Source organism: Manacus vitellinus, unplaced genomic scaffold (genome assembly GCF_001715985.3).
Source record: "Manacus vitellinus isolate BGI_N305 unplaced genomic scaffold, ASM171598v3 scaffold_82_pilon, whole genome shotgun sequence".
NCBI classification, from domain to species: Eukaryota; Metazoa; Chordata; class Aves; order Passeriformes; family Pipridae; genus Manacus; species Manacus vitellinus.
The window spans coordinates 1156221-1175948 of NW_021940828.1; the positions used below are offsets into that span (position 1 = coordinate 1156221).

Below are 19728 nucleotides of genomic sequence, written 5' to 3' on the forward strand. Positions count from 1 at the left end.
GTGAAAACCCATGAGAGTTGGCAAAAGAGGGGAGCTTACAGAAAAGCCAATTTTATTCCAATTAAAACTACAGCCATCCAATATCCCTCATCACATCTTCTCTCAAATATTATTTATTTCTCTTCTTGGATAATTACTGAGTAATTAACGTGGACCTAAAATGGCATCATCCCAGGGCTTTGCTTACACCCTGTTCCCCTTCACCCCATTAACACTTATTTTATCAATAATCTCTCCATGTCCTGCGTGTCAGGAAGCAGCAGGAAAGGGAATGGGACATGTTTTGGGGTTAAATTTTCCTCTGTGTGCTTTGAAATCTGATGTAAAGCAACTTTTGTACAAAGAACCTCCCGGAGTCGAGGCTTCATTAGCATTCCAAAGGAACTTGTTCCAGCAGAGATGATTATGGCAAATACCCCTGTGAGAAGGGGGGAGTTCTTTGAAATGTCTCTCACGGCTCAAGGCAGCATCTTATAAAGTGCAGAACATTTCTGGACTGCCCAGAAGTGCAGCAGGAACAGGTTCTCACACAGCTTGTCCTCATGTGAAGTGTTATTTGGTGCCCTCACCTAAACCGTCTTTAGAAACTGGAATTTTTACTGGTACAGAGAAAATCAGTGTGTAAAGAGCAAATAAGGACCAAGTGACCTCCCATGAATTAAAAAAATTGCTCTCTGGATCTATGAGTGGGTTATGTGCCTTGATTTTTTAAGAATATGCAAAATGAGCAAAAAAAGTCCCCAAAACCAAGAATTTCATGACATGAAATGGTACAAAGCTGAGAGATCAACACCATGTTTCCAAATTCATCAACAATAACTTTTTAACTATTCCCATACACCAAATATTGCAGTAACTATAGGTATCAGATGCAAAATTATGTCTTATGTGCTGCTTCTTCTTTGTTTAACACACTCTTTGCTTTTAATTGCAGGTTTAACTTAGTTTTAATATTAATATTTTTCCCCCAGAGGGTGGTTGGGCACTGAACAGGCTCCCCAGGGTTTGGGCACGTCCCCAAGGCTGCCAGAGCTCAAGGAATGTTTGGACAACAGGGACATGGTGGGATTGTTGGAGTGTCTTGTGCAGGTCCAGGAATTGGACTGGATGATCCTGGTGGGTCCCTTCGAACTCAGGACATTCCATGATTCTGTGATTAATGGTTACAATTATCCACGAGGAAGGGATTGTGCTGTGAGTGAAAACACAAGGTGGATTAAGCCAGACCTAAAATCCTGATAGAGCCATGAAATAACAGGAATTAATCCAATCCATGCCAAGACCCACATGGACAGTGAGCAGAAATCAGGAATACAGGGACATTGTAAGCCACTGGTGTAAAAGGACATTTAGGATTTTGATTTTAAACAGGTACAAAGTGAATCACAGGACATCTTAAATTAAGAGCTACCTATATCTAGATAGCTGAGCAACCCCACTTACCTAAGCTGGGCCTGCTCTGAGTGGGAAGTTGGGCCACAGGTCTCCAGGAGACTCTTCCAACCTCCGTTATTCTGTGATGACACAGGTGAAGGTTTTACACCTTCCAAAGCCTACAATATTCCTCTGCTACAGAATGACAATATTTGAGGTTTTCTCTACTTACTTTGATTAGGAAAGGAGGTTTAGATTGGATCTTAGGAACAATTCCTTCCTGGAAAGGCTTGTCCAGCCCTGGCACAGCTGCCCAGGGCAGGGGTGGAGTCCCCATCCCTGGAGGGATTTCAAAGCCCTGTGGATGTGGCACTTGGGGACAGGGGTCAGTGGTGGCCTTGGCAGTTAATGGTTGGATTGGCTTGACCTCACAGGTCTTTTCCAACCTAAACAATTCTGGGATTCATCTATAGGGGAGCAGGGAAAGGATGAATTAGGACAAAATCCTGTGATCTGCAGTTTTGAGGCTACAAAAACAAATTCAGGAAACTTTGAAGATCTCTCTGTGTTTCTCAGTGTTGGTCACTGTTCCACTTGAGGATCCTGTATCTCAGCTTGGGATATTTTGCATCCCATAAACAGCTGTAGCAGTCACTGACATTAAATAATATAATTACAGCTGGACAGGAATCAATGACATTCTTCAACAGCAACTGTTACCATGCCTTACTTTAAAAATTTGCAAGGATAATCAATTAATAAATGTTTTTATGAAAAAAAAAACCAAACCTGTTAAAACATTTAGTTGCATATTTTTGAAACGAAAACATCAGCAGCAAGAAAAACAAATTTCAGAATGGAAGTATTTGGGCACGAGAACAAGGTGCCTAAAATTGCGATGAAATCAATATCCTCAGAGATTTTCAGCACTCAGTGAGCAAGGCCCCAACTTTAAAGTTTAATTAGGAATTGAACTACATAACTTCTAAAAGCAACACACAACTCTTTCTGCAACACTGTCAAATAACAGTATTTTAGTTCATTGCTATTTGTTTTCAAATTTAAGCACAGTTTCAAATGGATAAAAATGTTTCTAAATTTTAAATACATCAATATTTTTATTTCTTTTCCCTTTTTGGTTTGATTACAGGGGTTTCTCACTCCTAAAACACAGAATTCAAAGCAAAAAAAAAAAACCCAAATTCAACTTTGAACAGGTTGAAGTAAAAATCAGTTCAGGTCCTGGCTCTCCCTCCAACAGAAGAGCAACTTCCTGGAATATTTTCCAGCCTCCAGGGTAGTACATGTATCCATATTCCCAGCAGACTTTTTTTCCATGAATTTCCCCAGTCACTTTTAGGAGTGTGGACACTTTTAGCTCCTAGTTATAGCTGAGATTTATGTCCTCTGCCCTTTACAACTTTAAAGAAATTGCATACCGGGCTGATTTTTACAACAATAATAACTTCATAACAATAACTAACTAAAAAATCAAAGCTTTAAGAGAGTGTTTTCCCTTAGTTTAGTTCAGTGGGTGGTGGATGATCCCTTTCCCTCCAGCAGCTGGGTCGTTTCCACTCTTCAAAACCCTCTTCCACAAAACTGCTGTTGGAATTTCTCTCATTAATGGAGCTAAACAAGCCCCTGAAAGCCTTTGGTAAAACAGACACTGGATTACATTAATTAATCATTCAAATTTTCTTCTGATTTTGCCTCCACTGCCACAGGCAGCTCTGGTTCTTCAAAGGTACCTCCAGCACCACAATAACCACAGTTCATAAGGGCAGGGAGAGAATTGGAGAAAGGTACATTAAGGGAAAATTTGAGCCAATTTATTTGCATCAGATCCTCCCAATTATGCTGCTCTGAGGGAAGTTAAAACACCCCCCTACTCTGAGTTCATCTGCACAAAACAAGAAGAAATTAAGGGCTGGGGGTGCAGAAATACATTTCATTTTTAAGCAGTAACTCTCTGGAGGAGTAGAGGGAAAACATTTATTAACCTGCACGTCCCAAATGCAGGTGGTGGCACACGAAGGCCCCTCTTTGCTAAATTTAAATTGGTTCTTTATTATAAACCTTTTCAGAGATTTGCTGCACCAAACTCAGCAGTTCAGTCCTCTCCTCCTGCTTCCCAAAACTCACCCTCCTAATTGTGCTTTTCCTCCTAATTCTACTTGTTACTAATTAATGTTTGATAGTTAAATATATTTGTCCATTCTATTCCCAATTTGGACACAGTAAAAATAAAAATGCACATTACAAATTATTAAATAATTCTAAATAATTGTAAATAATAAAACAGCACTAGTCATAAAAATCCTTTTGATATTATTAGGGTTAAATTGTTTCATATGGGTAAACTGAGAAAGATTTACCTTTATTATATGATTTGACAGGGTTTAGTGGTGGATTTGGCAGTGCTGGGTTAATGGTTGGACTTGATGATCTCAAAGGTCTTTTCCAACCCGAACTATTCTGTAATTCTATAACATTCAAGAATCAAAGACCTTTGGTAAAAGTGATCAGCACTGACATTTTAAGAGCTGAAAAATTCTTGGGTGATCAGACCAAATCTTCCCATTTCACTCAGAGAACTACAGGCTCTGCTCAGCATCCAAACTTCCAGAACTTCAATAAGTATCATGATTTCCCTCAAAAACAAGACTGAGGATCAAGCACCTAAAATTAACCGTCATCAGGTGGTGAATTATCAATACATCTGGTCTCAAACAAAACTCAATAGTGAGACACAGCGATTTGTCTCATTTATGTGCCAATAATATACATTTTTACTGCATGTATTTATAAAAAACACTAAATGCAGGGTACAGAACTTCACTGTGAAACCTGTGTCCTGCCCTACTGGGTGAGAAAGAGGAGCCCAGCTCACTAAAAGTTAATAAACTCCTTGTAATTCAGGCAAGCACGAGAGATTCCTGCATATGGAGTGTCAGAAAAATAGCATTTGTCAGTGTCAGGTCACTGAGCTGTCAGGAACACAGGAGAGAGAAATCATGAGGCCAAGAAGGAAAGGAAAGGGAGAAAAATTCTAATTTAAGGCAATTTAAAAGATTTTAGGTCTCCAGGGAGACCTCAGAGCCCCTTCCAGTGCTGAAAGGGGCTCCAAGAGAGCTGGAGAGGGACTTGGGACAAGGGCTGGAGGGACAGGACACAGGGAATGGCTTCCCACTGCCAGAGGCCAGGGAGAGATGGGAGATTGGGAAGGAATTCTTGGCTGGGAGGGTGGGGAGGGACTAGGATGGAATTCCCAGAGAAGCTGTGGCTGCCCCTGGATCCCTGGGAGTGTCCAAGGCCAGGTTGGAAGGGGCTTGGAGCCACCTGGGCTAGTGGAAGGTGTCCCTGTCCACGGCAGGGGGGGTGGAACAAGATGAGCTTTAAGGTCCCTTCCAACCCAAACCATTCTGGGACTCCATGATCCAGGACCCTGCAGACTGGTTGGTGGATTTATCTACCCAGTTACTGCCAGTAGGGACCAGGAACCTTCCCAAAAGATGTTTTAAATGTTGCCATAAAGTTGTGTCAGGCAAAAGGCTTTCAGGCAGACATGGTCAGGCCGACTCTAGACCAGGAAACCATTTCATTTATTTTGATTATATAGCCCATTATAGACAGAGAAATACATTTCAGGTGGAATCCTGGGATGGGCCAAGCAAGACTGAGCTCCCTTCTGTCCTCAACTCTTTGCAAAGCTTGTAAATATTCTCTACATAATTTGACTCTGACCTCACTGGTGACGTGTGGTTTGAAAGCCGCTGATCACCACAAAGCTACTCCACCAGAACCTATAACTGAGGGAGTAGAAAACTTGTGCTTTAACCAGACTCCCAGGACACATTGTCCAACTTATCCAGGAAGTAACAAGAAGTTTCTCCCTCTGGTGCACAGTTTATGAACTACTGAAGCAGGAAGATGAGAAGAGAGCAGGGAGAACCAAAAAAAAAGTGACACAGAAGCAGCACCCTGGGATCCATGGCTTCCTGTGCAGGTTGTAACAGTGACATAAAGGCAGCACCTCCTCTTTCCAGTCCCACATGGATGTAGCATGGAAGGATCACTGGAGTCTGAAGCCCAAACACCTGCTCAAAGCAGAACAAATTCAATGTTCAATCCGATTGCTCAGAGTCACCTCCAGCCAAGTTTTCACCATCTCCAAGGATGGCCATTCACACTCTCACTATGAAATATCTTTTAATTAATGCAATCACACTTTTCCTTGTCACTTTTTTTTGCTGTTCATAAAGGAAACAGCTGATAATCATCACTGGTGTGTGACAAACCCTCCACATCAAACGCAACTTTGTGCCTGGTGGTCACACACAGCAGGTGCAACTTCCAATTTATTTCACAGTGTAAGTGCCCACTGCATCCATGCTGATCCCTAAATAAATCAGGAATGGTGGTGGCCATTTTCCCAAGCACAAATCATAAATGCTACATCCAAAAATGCTCATTCACTAATTGCTCACTGAGCAAACTCGGGTCGTTCCCCTCAAACGAGATATAATTTATAAGGACATTATTCTGACCCCAGCACACAAAGTCCAGGTGATGTTATAAATCCTATAATCTTCCAGCTGGGAGATTGTCTATCAATTTGGAGCCCTGTTTGGCAATACTTCAGGACCAACTGTCCTGCCAGATCACCTGCAGTTGGGAAAACGTCCTGCCAGCAACCACATGATCGTGGCTGTGTTTGGCTCCTTGCCATCCCAGGTATTCCTGGACTGCTCTTTCCCATTCCCAGAAAGTCTCAGGAAGTGGAAAAAGACTTAAAAATTTCAGGAAAGAGCCCAAAAAGGTCAATTAACAACACTTAGGAGGGGTCAATTCCCAGCTTAGTGCTAACAATGACAGTACCTTGATGGTGGCCCACATTCCCAGTTCAAACTAGGGAGACTCCCAGACCTTCTTCCAACTCATTTGGATGGTTCTACTTAAGTTTCTTGCTAACATTTACTTACTACTGGCTTAGACATCCCAGAAAATATGTGGATACGTGATGCAAAGTTGAATAAACTGTGATTCACCTTTATTAGAGGAAAATTAATGTCTGACACGCTCAGCCAGAAACTCCCAGAATGGAGATTAACATTTGAGTGCCACAAACAGAGCTTTTGTCTCTGAATTCTTGGGATGCAGGACAAAGCCATGAAGGAAAGGAGCAGGAATGCTGGGAGACAGAAAGCACTCCATGAGCAGAGATAGGCAAAGATTTATAATTAATCAACAAGAGCAATGCAGCCCTGTTTTACAAGGCAATAATCCAGCTCCATTCCCGAAGGGAAAAAGCCTTGGAGAATGAAGGCCAAGTAGCTTTTTCAAACAAGGCAACTGGATTATTGCCCCATAAAGCAGTACAGCTCTGTGATTATTACCTTGGTGCTACATGCCCTTTTAAAATGGTTTTCTTCCCCATAAATGTTTAAAACCTCCCAAGTAAAAAGACTGGGAGAAGGGAAAGGGGGTGTGGGGTAGAAAGCAACACATTTAATGTTTTCCCCTAATTTCCTGGCAAATATCAAGCACACCACGTAAAAGAAATTGTTTCAATCAGGGTTATTACAAAGAGCAGCAATAAATCCTATTAATAAGCAGCACACTAAGATTTTATGTCTCTCTCATCCTTCACACACGTGTTGTTTCCCCCCTCTGCTGTTCCCTCCCTTTTCACACTCTCTCAAAAGCAGGAGCAGTTTTTCTTTATTTAGAATATTTCCCAACATTTCCATTTCATATTATACTTGAGCCACCAACCCCCGAAACAAGGCAGAGACTCAGATATCTTGCATCTTATTAGTGATGGCTGATAAAACCTCAAGCCACAATTAGTCATCCCAAAAAAAAAAAAATCAGGATATTTGGAGAACACAGAGTCTTGTCTCTGTAGCTGAACCCCCCTCCTTGGCCTGAGTGATGTTCCCAGTCCGTGCCATGTGGGATCAGGGCCAAAAACCACTTGGCTTCCTTTTATTTAGCACAGACATATTCAGAACAGACTGTATATATCTCATCACAGCAGTAATTTAATGAAAATTCGATATTCCTGCTAAAAAAAAAAAAAAATCCCTTCCTGGTAAGACAATCTGAATATTCCCAGGATGGACTAAATTCTTCACGTGTAAATTAAAACCTAAATTAAAACCTAAGGATCAGTTCTGTTCACAGCAGCACTAAATACACCCAATTCACTCAACGAGAACATGGTCAAAATAAGAAAATCCAGCAATTCACTCAATCAGAACATGATCAAAATAAGAAAATCCAGCAGACTCCCAAACCCTTTGTTTCTGACAGTATATTCAGACACACCACAGCTGCCTCCCAGGTCGGAATCTATTCAGGGTATTGAATTTAAAAGAAAATAACAAGCAGAACCTTTACAAATATTTCACCTCTAAAAACTCTTCTTCCTTCCATTTGAAAAACTTTGCAATTCCTCTCCTGAAGGTTTCTTTGCAAAAGGCAAACAAACAAAACAAATATGATTCCAACTGACGTTGTTTTGAAAACATTAAACGGAATCCCACTGGGAAATTAAATGGAAATGTCACCTCTAATAATGGGAGAGGATGATTCATAGACAGAATCTAACATTTTAAAATGTGTTACCTACGTAATTAGAGGAGCCTGATTTTCCAAAGGACCTGTCTCATCCACCTCCCAGTAAATCCAAGCCTAAATACAAGCTTTTAAAGCCAGTTTAAATGTACGTGCTTGAAATATTTGGCCACAGTGCAGAAATTAAACCTGGAAAGCCCTGAAAGAATTTTCCTGCTACCTAAGGCAGGGAACTCACTGGGTTCCAACTGCTCCAGGAATGTCTTTTTGGAAATTTGCTATCACCAGTGACACAATCACAGCTTGAGTTCACAATAATCGTCCTCACAACCACTTAAAGTGCCCAGTTAAAAGCACTGGGACTTGGGAATCTGCAACTGGTTGATCAAAAGCTCTCTGGATAAAGAAGGAGAGGAAAGGTGTGACACCTCCCAGACTGAGAAGGGGAGAAGATTTTAATTTCACTTACTTATAAAGCCCAAGTTTTGTGTAGTACAGACAGAAGGAAACCAGAAGCTGAGTGGAGACAGCAAAGGCTCAAGTCCCACTATTCCAGTCCAGTCCCAGAGTGAGGTGCAAGTTTAGACTCAGCCCAACCAGTTAACAATACAGAACATTTTCTCCAGGCCTCTCCAACTGATGTAAAGCCAATTTTATCTGAACTGCTAAGCAGCATCCATAGGTCACTAATAAATGATTCACAGGATACTGTAAGGGAGCCTTTTCACCAGTGTTAAAGTCAGTGGACCATTACACCGGGTCACTGGACTTCCCTGGAGAAGGATATTAATCCAAGTGTTCCCCAAACTGTGGTTCCCAAACAGGCTGTAACAGGAAATCTGTGGGTGATCCTTAAAAAAAACAGTATTTTCAGGCATATCATCAGCTCTGCAAATTTGACAGGGAGGTTGGAGTTCTCTTCTTCACTCGTGGGAGTGAGGAAACAACACCTTTTGTGTCATTTACCTGCTCAAAGAGCAGTTCAGGGTCCGGAATTTTTAAATACAGCAAGTGGTCTTTTTTGGTGGGCCTGAGCTGCAGGAGAAGGTGGGAACACCTTCTTCAACTTGGCTGAATGTCTCAGTTTCCTCTTGTGGAATTATGATGCCTGTGAGGGGTCTCTTTGGGGTGGAGCATCATGGAATCATGGAATGGTTTGGGTGGGAAGGGACCTTAAAGTTCATCTCATTCCAACCCTCTGCCACAGGCAGGGACACCCTCCACTATCCCATTTTCATACCTGTCTCTCTGCTTCTTCTCTGAGTTTATCTTGCCATTTGAAATCAAAAATTCACTTCCCCTGTAAATTTATTCTTTTCCATTTCCTAAGTTTGTTTTTCCCTCTGATTTAAGAGGAACTGAAACTTAGTTTAACATTAACTTCAGTTATTTGAGCTCTGTGTCATTTCAAGAAAACTCTAATACAACAATTTCAAATATTCCCTTAACTGTGAGAGAGATTCATAAAATCATGGAATCATAGGATGGTTTGGGTTGGAAGGGACCTTAAGGATTATTTAGTTCCACCCCCCTGCCATGGGCAGGGACATCTCCCACAATCCCAGGTTGCTCCAGGCCCCATCCAACCTGGCCTTGGACACTTCCAGGGATGGGGCAGCCACAGCTTCTTTGGGAATTGCATTCCTGCCCCTCACCACCCTCACAGGGAGGAATTTCTCCCTAAAATCTAAGCTGGGTCCACAGCAAAGCCTCACAGCTTCCCAGGAACAGGGAGGAACTTTTCATGGTGCTGAAATCTCTGGAGACCAAGAGCTTGGAGACGTGAATGTTCAGAGGGCGTGGCATGAGCTGAAATTAGGGATAAAAGAACTGCAGCCAGAAAGCCCCAATCCAGGCACAGGGAACAGCTCATCTGGATGGAAAAAGGCAGGAGAAAAGGAAGTGCACTCAGAGTTTTCCACAGTGATATTTTGTCATTTGTGCCTCATAAGACTCCTGGTCTCATCCCAAAAGAGAAGCAAATCCCACTTTGATTTCCACGTGTCCTTCAGAAAGGTGAGTGAAGTATCACCTTTGAGGCCAACTCAAAGCCCAAAAGCACTTCAAAAACCAATAATTGCACTCACTAACTACACCTATAAAGTTTTTACACATAAAGGGGCTCGTAAAGAAAAAAAAAACAGGGAATTTCAGACAGAATATTCCACCTCCCAGCACAGGCAGTGAAAAGGAGGGTGGCAGACACGGACTTTGTACCTTTGTTTGTCTCAATTTTCTCTGTTACAAATGAAATTACAATGATTTACAATAAAACAGAGCTTTTGATCTAAATGTCACTCACAAGCTCAAATTTAAGCAAAAGTAAGTTGAGCACCAGAATGTTTGGAAAATTTACCAGAAAGACAAATAAAAAATCTTCAAATGAGCTCTTTGATATCTGATTATCAGGAAAAAAATGTAAATGTTTCATTATCTCAGAGAAGAACATGAGAGTAAAGTTTGATTTTCACCACACTCATATATATGTATATATGTTTGTATAGGTACATACACACCCTCTCATCTTTAAATAAAACCTTCTGTGTGAAAGAGAAGTTTAATAGCACACATCAGTAAGTTACAAATAAAAATATGCACTTACCCAAAAGCAAACAAACAAAAATAAAGGACTGTATTGAACATAAAGAAAAAATCCAGATATGCTAAAAAAACCCCAAGCAAGTAAAGGGTGCAAATAACTTTATCTGATATGCAGCAGGATTACTGAGTCTTAATAAGATGTCCAAACTTAAATATATTTAATTGGCTCTCACAGCTCAGTAATATAGGACAAAGATAAAATATTCTCCTTTCCTTGCCAGCAGAGGTTGATCATTTACTATAAAGCACACAGAGTGTTGCAGAAGTAAAAGAACTTTGTGTAATAAACACATTTCTGCCCCTTACAGCAAAAGAAAAATGAACACAAAATATATCTGTAGGCACTTCTTCATCTAAAAGCAATTTTCTCATCCCCCCTTTCTTTACTTGGTTTTCTTTCTCCTCTTTTTGTCATTTTTTTTTTTCACTATCTTATTAGGTTAAAAGTGGGGGTTTTTTTTTCATTTTAAAGGTACCTGCTGAACACCCAGAAGATTTGTTTCAATGAGCTCCTTATCAAGGAATCCACAGAGCAAATATAAGCTTTGCCACTCCAGGGCACAAGACTGTGCCCTTTCATTACCAGCCAGGGGCAGTTGGAATGTTTTCCATAATATCCTGCATAATTCCCACCAGAGGGATTGAGTCTGACCCCAGAGGATGAAAGAGCTGAGGGGAAACACCAGGTGCAAAATGCACCAGGTCTAACAGAGCTCAAAAGCAGGGGATGTATCCACTTGGGACCACTGAGAGTGTCTGTGATGATAACAAGAGTGAGTATATTTGTCATACAAGGAACACAGAAATTTCATACAAAAAAAAAAAAAAGACAACAGGGAAGAAAAAATGCTTCTTTTAAATGAAAATCAGACTAAGAAAATAGGCTGAAAGTCCACAAAGGAAAGACTGGGCAGAGTACTTTCTAGACATAATTTAATTAATTTTAATTTACTTAATTTAACTAAAAGTTAAAAAGCTTCCTTGCACTACAAGACCATAAAATGCAGAGATGATGTTCTTGGACACAACTGGGTGCAGGGGTTGAAAGAATCCCAGAATGGTTTGGGTTGGAAGGGACCTTAAAGATCATCCCATTTTACCCTCTGCCATGGGCAGGGACACCTCCCACTATCCCAGGTTGCTCCAAGCCCCGTCCAACCTGGCCTTGGACACTTCCAGGGATCCAGGGGCAGCCACAGTTTCTCTGGGCAACCTGTGCCAGGGCCTGCCCACCCTCCCAGCCAACAATTCCTTCCCATTATCCCATCTCTCCCTGCCCTCTGGCAGTGGGAAGTCATTCCCCCTTGTCTTGTCCCTCCATCCCTTGTCCCAAGTCCCTCTCCAGCTCTCCTGGAGCCCCTTTAGGCACTGGAAGGGGCTCTCAGGTCTCCCTGGATCCTTCTCTTCCCCAGGCTGGACACCCCCAGCTCTCCCAGCCTTTCTCCAGAGGGGTTCCAGCCCTTGGAGCATCTTTGTCACCTCCTCTCGACCCTCTCAAACCCGTCTTCCTTATGTGGGACCTCCAGACCTGGATGGAAAAGTTTGGGTTGGAAGGGACCTTAAAGCTCATCCTGGTCCACCCCCTGCCATGGGCAGGGACACCTTCCACTATCCCAGTTTCCTCACTTTTCATGAACTGCACTGCCAAGATCTCAAAACGTGGGATCCTCCACATTGTACCCAAGTGCCACAACAACAGGACAAATGCCAGACTGTCCCACATGGACTCATCCAGCCCCTCTTCTAAAACACCTCCTGGGGGACAGAGCAACCTGATGGCATCACTCAGAGGACAAACACACAAAGCACTGGAGGTAATTCTGTGCCTCCAAAGTATTCCCATCCTACCAGCAGTTTCTGAGGGACATTTACCTGCTCCAGACCAGGAGAGAGAAAGAAAGATTTTGATTTACAAACTCGCTGCTTGTGAGCACCTGGGTCAGAATTTCAGCACTTTTAGGAGCAATTTATTTAGAAGATACTGTGTTTTATTAGGAACTATTTCACTTGAAGCTCCAATAGTTTTGTATTAATAACAACCAAATTTGCTTAAAAGTGCCAACCTCTGCCTGCTGTGAGGGAAAACAGGAGTGAGTCCTACAAACCTCCACTGCACATCCTGATGCTGCCCAATTCTCTCCTGAGAGTCTGAAGAGACTATTTCAAGTTAAAATCTCACTGAGTAACAGCCAAGACCACAAGAAAATGAATTCTAGAAGTTGTTAATTGAGTGTCCATAAAAATATTCTGCCTTTTCATCAAAACACACTGGGCAGACAAACTGCATCGTCCTTAAAATTGTTGTCTCAAAAGTTATGAAGGTTGAAGAGAACTGGCAGTAGTTGGGACTTTACATTAGCATAAACACATCAAATATTCATTGCAGCCAAGCACTCATTATGTCAGCATCTGAATTAAATAACGAGAATAATGTTTCCTAACTATAAAAGTAAGTACCACAATAGCCTCCTGCACCACAGCCATTTTAAAGAGGAGACAGGGAGAAAGCGTTGCAGGGATCCCATTGCTCTCTCTGCTAAAACTGCTTCATTCACTACAAACATATTGGCTTTTAACAGTTCCTTTTCAGATTAATTTATACCAAAAAAAGGGAATTGTATTCTACACTGTGAATCCATATGAGAGGAAAAGCATTATACAGGGACAATACCTTATTACAATAGCCCAGTGTATCCAAATGCAAAATTACACCAGTGCTGTGAGTTTATGAGTTTAATCATAAAAAGAAATACAGAAGACATTACAGAAGCTCATTTATATAAAGTTTCTACACTGGCTGCAGAAAAAACAGCAAACAAGAGCCAGAAGTGTAATGGCATCAGAACAAAACATCTCAAACCTTTAAAATGCAGCACGAGTGTGCACAACTAACAGGCAGATATAAAAGCCATAGGTGGATATATATAAAAGCCACATAAAAGGTATATAATAAAGCCATTGGGACAAGGGGGAATGGATTTAAACTGAAAGAGGTTTAGTTAAAACTAGATTAATACCTAATCTAGGTTAGATTAGATATTGGGAAGGAATTCTTGGCTGTGAGGGCAGTGAGGCCCTGGCACAGGTTGCCCAGAGAAGCTGTGGCTGCCCCATCCCTGGAAGTGTCCAAGGTCAGGGTGGACAGGGCTTGGAGCAACCTGGGAGAATGGAAGGTGTCCCTACCCATGGTAGGGGGTGGAACTGGATGGAGTTCCCTTCCAACCCAAACCATTCCTTCACTCTGTGATTCCACAGTGTCAATAAAAGTAGCAAGCCTTGGACAGTTCTGAGTAGAGAAGAGGTCCTCTCTTTCTTCTTTGAAGTCCTTCCTGCCTTCCCACCTCAGGAGAATAGGGAAGCAGATGGACATTGAACAAACAATCCACAGCTGAGGACAGAACAGTACAGCACATTCCAAGTAGGGGCAGATTCCAACAGAAACTCATGGGCAAAGCCCAGGCTGTTATTAAAAGTGGGAAAACCACCCAAAACAAACCATCAATTCCACCTTAAACTTCTTGGAGAAGATTTTATCAGTGGATACTGCAAAACTTTCCATCCTATAATGTTCAATTCTAACTACTTCTATCAATACAGTTAAAAAAAACCAGAAGATATTTCTGAATATGCTTCTCCTTCACCTACACCTTTTCTCTCAGTCTGTTCTCCCCTCAGTCTCTGCAGGTGCATTAAGATGGGATGGAATTTTATATTAAAAATCACTGTCTGTGGAAGCCAAAAATGTGAAATACATATCCCTTACTGGGTAGAAAGAAGCACCCCAGAGACTTCTTTGTTTTTACTTGCTGTGCATTAGATGAACAAGCAATCTAGACCTTATTTCTGTTCCTCTCTGGAAAAAACAGGGCTGTGGGGCATCCAAAACGAAGTCCCCACAGAAGAATTCATACAGCAAAGCTCTCTGACACTGTGTCTGCTCTTACACTATTTGGGGCAGTGCTGAGATGGAAAATGGAAAATGGTTTGCTCTGCAAAACCAGTACAAATAGAAACCTTTCAGTGCTGAATCCCAAAGTTTGCAGTTGGGAAACTGGGACTAAACCCTTTTTATGTGCCAGGAAAAAAGCTTAAGTGCAGTTAAAGGAATATTACAGTTTGATCCAATCTAGCAGACCAAAGACAATGTTTCCTTCATGCTGCTTCTCTTATTCTTCTAATATTTAGATGGAAGATTAAATCAGAATCATATTAAATATATTGATAGCCCCAATAACACCTGGCTAGTCTGGGCTCCCCAGCTTTCACACTTGTCCAGAAAACATCCTGTACACTACTCTAGATCTCATATCACAGCAGAAATACCAAATTCTGGATCCTAATGTGGAGACAATAGGATGGAACAGAGACAACCTGCTGACTAAATATAAATCACACCCACTCTCAGATACTCCAAGCCACCCTCAATGCTCTCCATGAAGAACCACATCCTGAAATATTTCAAAAAGTCAAGGAACTGACAGGAACTTGCCTTATTGAACTGTTTGTGGTGGGCCAGCTCTGTCCTACAGAAGGATAACACAATCCCAGACAGCTTCTCTGAGGGAAATCCAGAGTTTACTCACAGTTTCCTTAAGGACCTGCAGCACAGCTCTAGATCTTCCCACTGCAGTTCAGTGAACTCAAACCAAACCTTTCTTCAGACCTTCCAGTTTCTTTTTTAAGTCAGCAAATGTGTTGTGTCCACACCAGAGAGACTCTTCTTGGGATCTAATTCCCAAGCTGTGGACCTGGAGGTGTCTGAAACATGTCATGGAACAACAGGTTGCCCAGAGCAGTTGGGGCTGCCCCAGCCCTGGAAGTGTCCAAGGCCAGGTTGGAACTTTAGACAAACCAAGAGTTGTACAAAGGCTGAAAGGTCAGCAGGAATAAGAATTTAGGAGAAAAGATGACACCAAGACCCTGCTTGATCTTGGTAAACTCATCAAAAAAATAGGTGATTTAATAAATGTAAAGAAGGGACAATAATGGGGATTTCTCGTAGAACTTCTAATTTATCCCTTAAAACAGCTCAAATTCCATGGCATCCACCAAATATGGAAAAACATCCACAGTGACTCAGAGAAACAGCTCTACACTGGGCATAATTTAATTATAGGGAAACAACTGGAAAAATAGGGATGGATGTCCATAATTATCAAGAGGACAAGCTTCTATCATTTCTGCAATTTCCACAAGATTATCAGAATCAGTCAGAGCCTCAACAACTGTGAACTATAAATCTATAGTTCCCATCTATAAAATAAATGGGAATACAGCAGACAATACAACTTTAAAATATTAAAAATTTTCATAATTTTATATCTATTTTCCAATCTTTTTTATGGTCAATAGAGTGATTCACAGGACTGATGTGACAACCACCTGAATCACCTTGTAAAGCTGTTTATTCCTCCACCAGGATTACAAAAGTTACTCAAGTCACTGATATGTTGTTTCAACAGTTACAGTGGCCAAAATAATATCAATTTTGCTCAAAATTTCTGTTGCACAAATAAAAACTGTGGCCTTCCCTAAATTATGGTAAGGTACAGATGACAAGTAACACAGGAATGCTACAACCTTCTTTCCGAATTTTCTCAGACCACCTTGGTCAAGGGTGGACTTCCAAATAAAATATTAGGAAAAAACACTAAGTTTTCTTAGGAAAATACTAAGTTTTAAGTACCTTGCTGTGTAGCTGGGTGAAACCTGAAGGAAAACGTGCTACAGTTAAATGGAATAATGAAAATGATGACACCAGTGCCAGAAAAATTGCTACACAGAGAGAAAACACCTCGGAATGTAGTGGGTAATAAAATAGGAAATTATTCTGGAGTAATGGTAAATGGTAAATGGAAAAAGCTTTAAAAGAGATGTAGTTTTTTAAAAAATATTGGCTATAGAAGCCAAGGACACTCAGCAATGGCTGCATGTGGAGTTCTACCACATCAAGGTAGAATATCAAGGTAATCTTCCATATAGGAAGATAATATTCCTACAAGACTGAAAAATAACATGCAAAATCTGCATACACTGCATTTAAACATTTATATTATTATCCTACAGCCATATTTAGGGAGAATCCATGGTGACACTGAGAACTTGCATCTCTTCCTTGCCCAACAACCACATGGGTTCATTGTAACCCCCAGTTAAGAACTTACTGTGGGTTCACAAGAAGTTCATAGTAAGCCATTTAAAAATGGTTTATATCTACCAATATAAAAGGCAATAACTAAGCCATTCCAGTCCCATTTTGATCTCAAACTACTTTAAGACTGATAAAACCAGAAGGGTAAAGCTTGGTTTATTATTAATCCATACAAGTGAGATCAGACACAGGCCCATTACGGGATCAAACACAATGCTCTGATATTAAATAATATCGTGGCTCTGTGGTTTAACAAGAAAAATCAAGTTAAACCCTCACCACTAACCCTCAAATCTGCCACAATCCAATATCAAATAGGCATTAATGATTCATTAAGAATTAAACACAAATTGTTCATTTATGAAGTTATTAAACCTAACCAATAATTAAGGGTCGTAAATGAATGGTGGTAATGAATAATCTGGATTAAAGTATCCAGAAAACTCCCGATTATTCCATAGTTGAGTATCATATATGTCAAATTCCACTGCCAAATTTCACTTGTATGCAATCAATTAATGTTGGGGTTCCAACCATTTAAAATATGTGATTCAAATCTTGATTTTAACTTGCCAAATTAGGATATTTTCCAAAAAATAGCCACTTACATGAACTTTTAAAAGCGAAGGGTTTAGCAGAAAGAAAAAATACTTTATTATGTAGGCCAAAAGAAATGTGCAGTGGAGATTTAGGAAACCAAAATCTCTGATTAGAAATTTCAGAGATAAACAGTATTTTCAACATTGTGGTAACTGCTTCAAAATATCTTCAGTGTCAATAAATGTTGAAATATTCATACAAATATTTCTATTTATAAATGCATCGCAAGGACCCACATGTTGATCATGTTTTAAAGCTGAATTTATGAAATCACTTTATGAAATGATTTCTCTCAGGAAAGAAATAGGGTTATTTTAATATATCACTTAGAAACTGAAAGGTTATTTTAGTATTTCCTTTAGAGGCACCACGAGAAATGTTTCCTATTGTTTTCTGACTTTTAAAGGTTTGTTTTGGCATGTGGTGATTAAAGAAAACAGCACATGCTTTGAGACTGAACATAATTCCTGGGAAATAAAGGGAATTGGTTCCAGAATTCCACACAGACTGAATTCCAAACTCACTCCCCTTGATGCAAACCCACATATCCCTGTTTTCCCGAGCACATCCCATGTCAATGCCTGTGCAGGAACAAGAGAGCACAGAAAGCAAAACCCAACTCCTCCAAACACTTCCTTCAGTTGGAAATCCAGATTTTCACACATGGCTCTTGAGGATATTTTTTTAAGGATTTAAAAAGAGACAAGAATTCGAAGAATAGGAATTTTTCTTCCAAAATCACTTCCAAGCCATATTAAAAGGTTTCAGTGCTCCAAATAATAATCACAGCAGCATCTCACCCACTATTTAACTCCAGCACTGACAGAGTAAAAATCAGACATATCTTGCCATAAAACCAATTTCATGTTAATATTAAGCAACCCAAGTTGGTTTAGATCAAAAAGACCAGTTATTTTTAGCAGTGGAATGATCCAAATGCCAACGATGCCCAGTTAAAATACAAACACATTCCTCTTAAAACGCTTTTCATTAATGTTGTTTCTTACTTCCTTTCAGCACAGAGGAATTAGGGAGTTGTGCAGCGTGTCAGGAATTGCACATCTCACAGGCTGAGCAGTGTAGTCTTTAAGGATGGGATAATACTTACTCCAAGTGAAGCCGATCCGGAAAAATCTCCAGTTTCCAGTTACTCCCTGGAATAATCCTGCTGATTGTCACAGCAGCAGCAGGATAATCCAAGCACATCCAGGCCTAATAGGCAGCATGATCACATTTGCTCCCAAGGAATCACAAACCTGTCTCCCTGAAAATCCTTGGAGAAAACAAACAATGGATTTTTTAGGTCCTTAATTTTTACTGGAACCACGAGACGTCCACGGTTCACTCGCCACGGGGTGTTTTTCAATCCACATATGGGAAAAGAGCAGATTTTTTTCACTGTTTGCAGCAAACAGGTCCTGGAACTACAAACTGAAGTTTCTGCATCCAGCTCTGTCGCCTCCAAACATTCCTCACTTGGCAGAAGCCAATATTTTCCCATCTCTTATCGCCTCTAAAAGTAGAAAATGCAGCCGTTCCAGATGCTTTCTAGGAAGCTGCACTGGAGGGAATGTTTTAGAGCAGTAGAATAACCACATTCTGGTTTCTGGTTTTGCCCTTCAGGCACAGTCTGGGTGTCTTCTCCTTGTCCTGCTGCTCTCCAGGCTTGTCCCTAAAAACCAGGACATGGAGCCAGGGCAGCACCAAGTAGCAAAAACAGACATTGTGGCTTTAAGAACATACTCACTTTTCCATTGAGATGTCCCAACTTTTCCCTCTACTCTCACTTCCTTGCTGGGTCAGATGAAAATCTTTAAGGAGGTTCCATTAAAAGTTCGTTTCTGGGGCATTATAAGAGAGAAACGCCGGAATTCCCGTCCTGAGCATATTCCGAAGGCGCTCGGGGTTGGTTGGAAAGCACCTTCACGCCGACGAAAACTTTTTTGTTGTTGCAAAAAAAAACCGAAAATCCTCCCTTTTATTTCGGCGTTCCCTCTGAAATCTTCCAAGTTTCTCGGCTCCCTCACAGTTTCATCAGACACAGGAGAAAAAAAAAAAAAAAACAAACAACAAAAAACCACAAAATATCACATTCCCCAAATGTCCAAACTCACATCGTGGAGCCTCCATGAAAAGCTTTCATTTCCCCGCTCGCCGGCAAGTCGACATCACTTTAACGTCCCACCACTACCCGAGAGCCCGAAAAAGCGCTGGAAGTTTGCAAACCCAAAGGAAAAAAACAAACAAAAAAAAAAAAACCAAAAAAAAAAAGTTGGGAGTTTTTTCCTGTACCCCAGGACGGGTTTTCTTTCCCGAAGCTCAAGCCGAGAAATCAGACAAAAGGAGCTGATTTGACTGAGCTGTGCCAAGTCTTGCCTTTTTTTTTTTTTTTCCCTTCCCTCGGCTCGCTCGCTCTCTCG

General features: G+C 40.9%; 1 protein-coding gene across 2 annotated transcripts in view; it reads right to left on the bottom strand.

Annotated features, from left to right (window-relative positions):
* Positions 1–19249, bottom strand: part of MSRA (methionine sulfoxide reductase A) — a 232527-nt gene extending 213278 nt beyond the window's left edge. The window contains exon 1 of one of the 2 annotated variants that reach the window (XM_018085547.2): positions 19056–19249. The gene's annotated coding sequence lies outside the window, so the exon portion shown is untranslated. Of the gene's footprint in view, positions 1–18416; positions 18987–19055 lie in introns of those variants that run through there. The other variant, XM_008929058.3, reaches the window with a different exon arrangement.
* Positions 19250–19728: the final 479 nt, after the last annotated feature.